The sequence below is a fragment of the Camelus bactrianus genome, chromosome X (genome assembly GCF_048773025.1).
Source record: "Camelus bactrianus isolate YW-2024 breed Bactrian camel chromosome X, ASM4877302v1, whole genome shotgun sequence".
Lineage (NCBI taxonomy): Eukaryota > Metazoa > Chordata > Mammalia > Artiodactyla > Camelidae > Camelus > Camelus bactrianus.
The window spans coordinates 53,650,057-53,658,999 of record NC_133575.1 but is presented as its reverse complement, the minus strand read 5'-3'; positions in this window follow the sequence as shown (position 1 = coordinate 53,658,999).

Genomic DNA, 8,943 nt, shown 5'->3' with positions numbered 1-8,943 from the left:
TGCTAACTACTCTCCATACATATATATGGGTAGGTAATAGCTCCAACTCGGTTTTACAGTGAAAACTGAAGGAATTTCAAACCGGCACTTGGAAACAGACTGAGAAACCAGAGAAAAAGTTTCTCCTGCAACCTCTTCCTTTTGTGCTAGATGAAAGAACGTCTCTCCTCATGCTCAGTTCTGAGAGATAATTGTTTGTGAAAGCCCTCCTTCACTTAGCTTGTTTGAAACACAAAGTTTCTATACAATTGCAAACTACACTAGATACAAATATATGGAGAGGTACTAGCTCCAATTTGGTTTTACAGTGAAAACTGCTTGAACTTCAAACCGGCACTTGGAAACAGACTGAGAAACCAGAGAAAAATTTTCTCCTGCAACCTCTTCCTTTTGTGCTAGGTAAAAGAACGTCTCTCCACATGCTCAGTTCTGAGAGATAAGTGTGGGTGAAAGCCGTCTTTCACCTAGCTTGTACGGAACAGACAGTTTCTATACAGTTGCAAACTACGCTCCATAAATATATATGGGGAAGTACTAGCTCCAACTCGGTTTTACAGTGAAAATTGCAGGAAATTCAAACCGGCACTTGGAAACAGACTGAGAAACCAGAGTAAATGTTTCTCCTGCAAACTGTTCCCTTTGTGCTAGATGAACGAACGTCTCTCCACATGCTCAGTTCTAAGAGATTAGTGTGTGTGAAAGCCGTCCTTCACCTAGCTTGTTTTCAACTCAAAGTTTCTATACATTTGCAAACTACACTCCAAACACCTATATGGGGAAGTAGTAGTTCCAACTCTGTTTACAGTGAAAACTGCAGGAATTTCAAACCGGCACTAGGAAACACACTGAGAAACCAGAGAAAAAGATTCTCCTTCATCCTGTTCCTTTTGTGCTATATAAACGAAAGTCACTCCACATGCTCAGTTCTGAGAGATATGTGTGTGTGAAATCCGTCCTTCACCTAGCTTGTTGTTAACAAAATGTTTCTATAAAGTTTCAAACTACTCTCCATACATATATATGGGGTGGTACTAGCTCCAACTCGGTTTTACAGTGAAAACTGCAGGGACTTCACACCGGCACTAGGAAACAGACTGAGAAACCAGTGTAAAAGTTTCTCCTGCAACCTGTTACATTTGAGCTAGATGAACGAACGTCTCTCCACATGCTCATTTATGAGAGATATGTGTGTGTGAAAGCCGTCCTTCAACTAGCTTGTTGGGAACACAAAGTTTCTATACATTTGCAAACTACACTACATAAATATATATGGGGTGGTACTAGCTCCAACTCGGTTTTACAGTGAAAAATGCAGGAACTTTAAACCGGCACTTGGAATCAGACTGAGAAAACTGAGTAAAATTTCTACTGCAACCCGTTCCCTTTGTGCTAGATGAACGAACGTCTCTCCACATGCTCAGTTCTGAGAGATAAGCGTGTGTGAAAGCCGTCCTTCACCTAGCTTGTAGGGAACAGACAGTTTCTATACAGTTGCAAACTACACTCCATACATATATATGGGGAGGAACTAGATCCAACTCGGTTTTACAGTGAAAACTGCAGGGACTTGAAAGCGACACTATGAAACACACTGAGAAACTTAGTAAAAGTTTCTACTGCAGCCCGTTCCACTTGTTCAAGATGAACGAACGTCTCTCCACATGCTAAGTTCTGAGAGATAAGTGTGTGTGACAGCCGTCCTTCACCTACCTTGTTGGGAACAAAAAGTTTCTATACAGTTGCTAACTACTCTCCATACATATATATGGGTAGGTACTAGCTCCAACTCGGTTTTACAGTGAAAACTGAAGGAATTTCAAACCGGCACTTGGAAACAGACTGAGAAACCAGAGAAAAAGTTTCTCCTGCAACCTCTTCCTTTTGTGCTAGATGAAAGAACGTCTCTCCTCATGCTAATTTCTGAGAGATAATTGTTTGTGAAAGCCCTCCTTCACTTAGCTTGTTTGAAACACAAAGTTTCTATACAATTGCAAACTACACTAGATACAAATATATGGAGAGGTACTAGCTCCAATTTGGTTTTACAGTGAAAACTGCTTGAACTTCAAACCGGCACTTGGAAACAGACTGAGAAACCAGAGAAAAATTTTCTCCTGCAACCTCTTCCTTTTGTGCTAGGTAAAAGAACGTCTCTCCACATGCTCAGTTCTGAGAGATAAGTGTGGGTGAAAGCCGTCTTTCACCTAGCTTGTGCGGAACAGACAGTTTCTATACAGTTGCAAACTACGCTCCATAAATATATATGGGGAAGTACTAGCTCCAACTCTGTTTTACAGTGAAAATTGCAGGAAATTCAAACCGGCACTTGGAAACAGACTGAGAAACCAGAGTAAATGTTTCTCCTGCAAACTGTTCCCTTTGTGCTAGATGAACGAACGTCTCTCCACATGCTCAGTTCTAAGAGATTAGTGTGTGTGAAAGCCGTCCTTCACCTAGCTTGTTTTCAACTCAAAGTTTCTATACAGTTGCAAACTACACTCCAAACACCTATATGGGGAAGTAGTAGTTCCAACTCTGTTTACAGTGAAAACTGCAGGAATTTCAAACCGGCACTAGGAAACACACTGAGAAACCAGAGAAAAAGATTCTCCTTCATCCTGTTCCTTTTGTGCTATATAAACGAAAGTCACTCCACATGCTCAGTTCTGAGAGATATGTGTGTGTGAAAGCCGTCCTTCACCTAGCTTGTTGTTAACACAATGTTTCTATAAAGTTTCAAACTACTCTCCATACATATATATGGGGTGGTACTAGCTCCAACTCGGTTTTACAGTGAAAACTGCAGGGACTTCACACCGGCACTAGGAAACAGACTGAGAAACCAGTGTAAAAGTTTCTCCTGCAACCTGTTACATTTGAGCTAGATGAACGAACGTCTCTCCACATGCTCATTTATGAGAGATATGTGTGTGTGAAAGCCGTCCTTCAACTAGCTTGTTGGGAACACAAAGTTTCTATACATTTGCAAACTACACTACATAAATATATATGGGGTGGTACTAGCTCCAACTCGGTTTTACAGTGAAAAATGCAGGAACTTTAAACCGGCACTTGGAATCAGACTGAGAAAACTGAGTAAAATTTCTACTGCAACCCGTTCCCTTTGTGCTAGATGAACGAACGTCTCTCCACATGCTCAGTTCTGAGAGATAAGCGTGTGTGAAAGCCGTCCTTCACCTAGCTTGTAGGGAACAGACAGTTTCTATACAGTTGCAAACTACACTCCATACATATATATGGGGAGGAACTAGATCCAACTCGGTTTTACAGTGAAAACTGCAGGGACTTGAAAGCGACACTATGAAACACACTGAGAAACTTAGTAAAAGTTTCTACTGCAGCCCGTTCCACTTGTTCAAGATGAACGAACGTCTCTCCACATGCTAAGTTCTGAGAGATAAGTGTGTGTGACAGCCGTCCTTCACCTACCTTGTTGGGAACAAAAAGTTTCTATACAGTTGCTAACTACTCTCCATACATATATATGGGTAGGTACTAGCTCCAACTCGGTTTTACAGTGAAAACTGAAGGAATTTCAAACCGGCACTTGGAAACAGACTGAGAAACCAGAGAAAAAGTTTCTCCTGCAACCTCTTCCTTTTGTGCTAGATGAAAGAACGTCTCTCCTCATGCTCAGTTCTGAGAGATAATTGTTTGTGAAAGCCCTCCTTCACTTAGCTTGTTTGAAACACAAAGTTTCTATACAATTGCAAACTACACTAGATACAAATATATGGAGAGGTACTAGCTCCAATTTGGTTTTACAGTGAAAACTGCTTGAACTTCAAACCGGCACTTGGAAACAGACTGAGAAACCAGAGAAAAATTTTCTCCTGCAACCTCTTCCTTTTGTGCTAGGTAAAAGAACGTCTCTCCACATGCTCAGTTCTGAGAGATAAGTGTGGGTGAAAGCCGTCTTTCACCTAGCTTGTACGGAACAGACAGTTTCTATACAGTTGCAAACTACGCTCCATAAATATATATGGGGAAGTACTAGCTCCAACTCGGTTTTACAGTGAAAACTGTAGGAACTTCAAAAATGCACTAGGATACACACTGAAAATACTGAGTAAAATCCTCTCCTGCAACCCGTTCCATTGGTGCTAGTTGAACGAACGTCTCTCCACATGCTCAGTGCTGAAAGATAAGTGTGTGTGAAAGCGGTCCTTCTCCTAGCTTTTTGGGAACACAAAGTTTCTATAAAGTGGCAAACTACTCTCCATACATATATACGGGTAGGTACTAGGTCCAACTCGGTTTTACAGTGAAAACTGAAGGAACTTGAAACCGGCACTTGGAAAAAGACTGAGAAACCAGAGAAAAAGTTTCCCCTGCAACCTGTTCCTTTTGTGCTAAATGAACGAACGTCTCTCCACATGCTCAGTTCTGAGAGATAAGTGTGTGTGAAAGCCGCCTTCACATAGCTTTTTGGGAACAGACTGTATCTATACATTTGCAAACTACTCTCCATACATATATATGTGGAAGTACTAGCTCCAACTTGGTTTTACTGTGAAAACTGCAGGAACTTCAAACCGGCACTTGGAAACATTCTGAGAAAACTGAGTAAAAGTTTCTCCTGCAAATTGTTCCCTTTGTGCTAGATAAACGAACGTCTCTCCTCATGCTAAGTTCTGAGAGATAAGTGTGTTAGAAAGCCATCCTTCACCTCTCTTTTTGGGAACACAAAGTTTCTATAAATTTGCAAATTACTCTCCATACATATATACGGAGAGGTACAAGATCCAACTCGGTTTTACAGTGAAAACTGCAGGAAATTCAAACCGGCACTAGGAAACATACTGAGAAACCAGAGTAAAAGTTTCTCCTGCAACAAGTTCCCATTGTGCTAAATGAACGAACGTCTCTCCACATGCTCAGTTCTTAGAGATAATGTGTGTGAAAGCCGTCCTTCACCTAGCTTGTTGGGAACACTAAGATTCTATAAATTTGCAAACTACTCTCCATAAATATATATGGGGATGTATTACCTCCAATTCTGTTTTACAGTGAAAAATGCAGGAATTTCATACCGGCCCTAGGAAACACACTGAGAAACCAGAGTAATAGTTTCGCCTGCAACCCGTTCCCTTTGAGCTAGATGAAAGAACGTCTCTCCAAATGCTCAGTTCTGAGAGATATGTGTGTGTGAATGCAGTCCTTCACCTAGCTTGTTGGGAACAGACAGTATCTATACAGTTGCAAACTACTATCCATACATATATATGGGTATGTACTAGCTCCAACTCTGTTTCAGAGTGAAAACTGCAGGAACTTGAAACCGGCACTTGGAAACAGACTGAGAAACCAGAGAAAATTTTCTCCTGCAACCTGTTCATTTTGTGCTAGATGAACGTACGTCTCTCCTCATGCTCAGTTCTGAGAGATAATTGTGTGTGAAAGCCCTACTTAAATTAGCTTGTTTGAAACACAAAGTTTCTATACAGTTGCCAACTACACTAGATACATATTTATGGAGTGGTACTAGCTCCAAATTGGTTTTACAGAGAAAATTGCAGGAACTTCAAAACGGCAGTAGGAAACACACTAAGAAACCTGAGTAAAAGATTCTCCTGCAACCCGTTCCCTTTGTGCTAAATGAACGAACGTCTCTCCACATGCTCAGTTCTGAGAGATAATTGTGTGTGAAAGCTGTACTACACCTACCTTTTTGGGAACAGACAGTTTCTATACAGTTGCAAACTACCCTCCATACATATATATGGGGAGGTACTAGCTCCAAATCGGTTTTACAGTGAAAACTGTAGGAACTTCAAACCTGCACTAGGATACACACTGAGAAAACTGAGTAAAATTTTCTCCTGCACCCCGTTCCCTTGGTGCTAGTTGAACGAACGTCTCTCCACATGCTAACTTCTGAGAGATATGTGTGTGTGAAAGCCGTCCTTCACCTAGCTTTTTGGGAACACACAGTTTCTGTACATTTGCAAACTATCCTCCATACATATATATGGAGAGGTAATAGCTCCAACTCAGTTTTACAGTGAAAACTGAAGGAACTTGAAACCGGCACTTGGAAACACACTGAGAAACCAGAGAAATGGTTTCTCCTGCAAACTGTTCCTTTTGTGCTAGATGAACGAACGTCTCTCCATATGCTCAGTACTGATAGATAAGTGTGTGTGAAAGCCGTCCTTCACCTAGCTTGTTGGGAACACAAAGTTTCTATACAGTTGCAAACTACTCTCCATACATATATATGGGGTGGTACTAGATCCAAGTCGGTTTTACAGTGAAAACTGCAGGGACTTCAAACCGGCACTAGGAAACAGACTGAGAAACCAGTGTAAAAGTTTCCCTGCAACCTGTTCCATTTGAGCTAGATGAACGAACGGCTCTCCACATGCTCATTTCTGAGAGATATGTTTGTGTGAAAGCCGTCCTTCAACTAACTTGTTGGGAACACAAAGTTTCTATACATTTGCAAACTACAATACATACATATATATGGGGTGGTACTAGCTCCAACTCGGTTTTACATTGAAAACTGCAGGAACGTCAATCCGTCACTAGGAAAAACGCTGAGAAACCTCCGTAAAAGTTTCTCCTGCAACCCGTTACATTTGTGCTAAATGAACGAACGTATCTCCAAATGCTCAGTCCTGAGAGATATGTGTGTGTGAAAGCCGTCCTTCACCTAGCTTGTTGGGAACACAAAGTTTCTATAAATTTGCAAACTACTCTCCAAACATATATATGGGGAGGTACTAGCTCCAACTCGGTTTTACAGTGTAAACTGCAGGAATTTCAAACCGGCACTTGGAAACAGACTGAGAAACCAGAGAAAAAGTTTCTCCTGCAACCTGTTCCTTTTGTGTTAGATGAAAGAACGTCTCTCCACATGCTCAGTTCTGAGAGATATTTTTTTGTGAAAGCCGTCCTTCACTTAGCTTGTTTGAAACACAAAGTTTCTATACATTTGCAAACTACACTAGATACATATATATGGAGAGGTACTAGCTCGAACTTGGTTTTAAAGTGAAAACTGCAGGAACTTCAAACCAGCACTTGGAAACAGACTGAGAAACCAGAGAAAAATTTTCTCCTGCAACCTGTTCCTTTTGTGCTAGGTCAAAGAACGTCTCTCCACATGCTAAGTTCCGGTTTACATGTGTGTTTGAAAGCCGTCCTTCACAAAGCTTGTTGGAACATAATGTTTCTATACGGTTGCAAACTTCTCTGCATACATATATAAGGGGAGGTACTAGCTCCAACTCGGTTTTACAGTGAAAACTGCAGGGACTTCAAACAGGCACTAGGAAACACACTGAGAAAACTGAGTAAAAGTTTCTACTCCAACCCGTTCCCTTTGTGCTAGATGAACGAACGTCTCTCCACATGCTCAGTTCTGAGGGATAAGTGTGTGTGAAAGCCGTCCTTCACCTAGCTTGTACGGAACAGACAGTTTCTATACAGTTGCAAACAACGCTCCATAAATATATATGGGGAAGTACAAGCTCCAACTCGGTTTTACAGTGAAAACTGGAGGAACTTCACACTTGCACTAGGATACACACTGAGAAAACTGAGTAAAAGTTTCTCTTGCAACTCGTTCCCTTGATGCTAGTTGAACGAACGTCTCACCACATGCTCAGTTCTGAGAGATAAGTGTGTGTGTAAGCCGTCCTTCACCTAGCATGTTGGGAACACAATTTTCTATACAGTTGCAAATTACACTCCCTAAATATATATGGGGTGGTACTAGCTCCAACTCGATTTTACAGTGAAAAGTGTAGGAACTTCAAAACTGCACTAGGATACACACTGAAAAAACTGAGAAAAATTTTCTCCTGCTGCCAGTTCCATTGGTGCTAGTTGAACGAACGTCACTCCACATGCTCAGTCCTGAGAGATAAGTGTGTGTGAAAGCCGTCCTTCACCTAGCTTTTTGGGAACAGACAGTTTCTATACAGTTGCAAAGTACTATCCATACATATATATGGGGAGGTACTAGCTCCAACTAGGTTTTACAGTGAAAACTGCAGGAACTTCAAACCGGCACTTGGAAACAGTCTGAGAAAACTGAGTAAAATTTCTCCTGCAAACTGTACCCTTTGTGCTAAATGAACGAACGTGTCTCCTCATGCTCAGTTCTGAGAGTTAAGTTTATTTGAAAGCCATCCTTCACCTAGCTTTTTGGGAACACAAAGTTTCTATAAATTTGCAAATTACCCTACATACATATATACGGAGAGGTACTAGATCCAACTCGGTTTTACAGTGAAAACTGCAGGAAATTCAAATCGGCACTAGGAAACACACTGAGAAACCTGAGTAAATGTTCTCCTGCAAACTTTTCCCTTTGTGTTAAATGAACGAAAGTCTTTCCACATGCTCAGTTCTGAGAGATAAGTGTGTGTGAAAGCCGTCCTTCAACTAGCTTGTTGGGAACACACAGTTTCTATACAGTTGCAAACTACTCTCCATACATATATACGGGGTGGCAATAGCTCCAACTCTGTTTTACAGTGAAATCTGCAGGAACTTCAAACCTGCACTAGGATACACACTGAGAAAACTGAGTAAAATTTCTCCTACAACCCGTTCCCTTTGTGCTAGTTGAAAGAACGTCTCTCCACATGCTCAGTTCTGAGAGATAAGTGTGTGTGAAAGCCAAACTTCACCTAGCTTTTTGGGAACAGACAGTTTCTATACAGTTGCAAACTACTCTCCTTACATATATATGGGGATGTACTATCTCCAACTCGGTTTTACAGTGAAAACTGCAGGAACTTCAAACAGGCACTTGGAAACACACTGAGAAACCAGAGTAAATGTTCTCCTGCAAACTTTTCCCTTTGTGTTAAATGAACGAAAGTCTTTCCACATGCTCAGTTCTGAGAGATAAGTGTGTGTGAAAGCAGCCCTTCACCTAGCTTGTTGTGAACTCAAAGTTTCTAT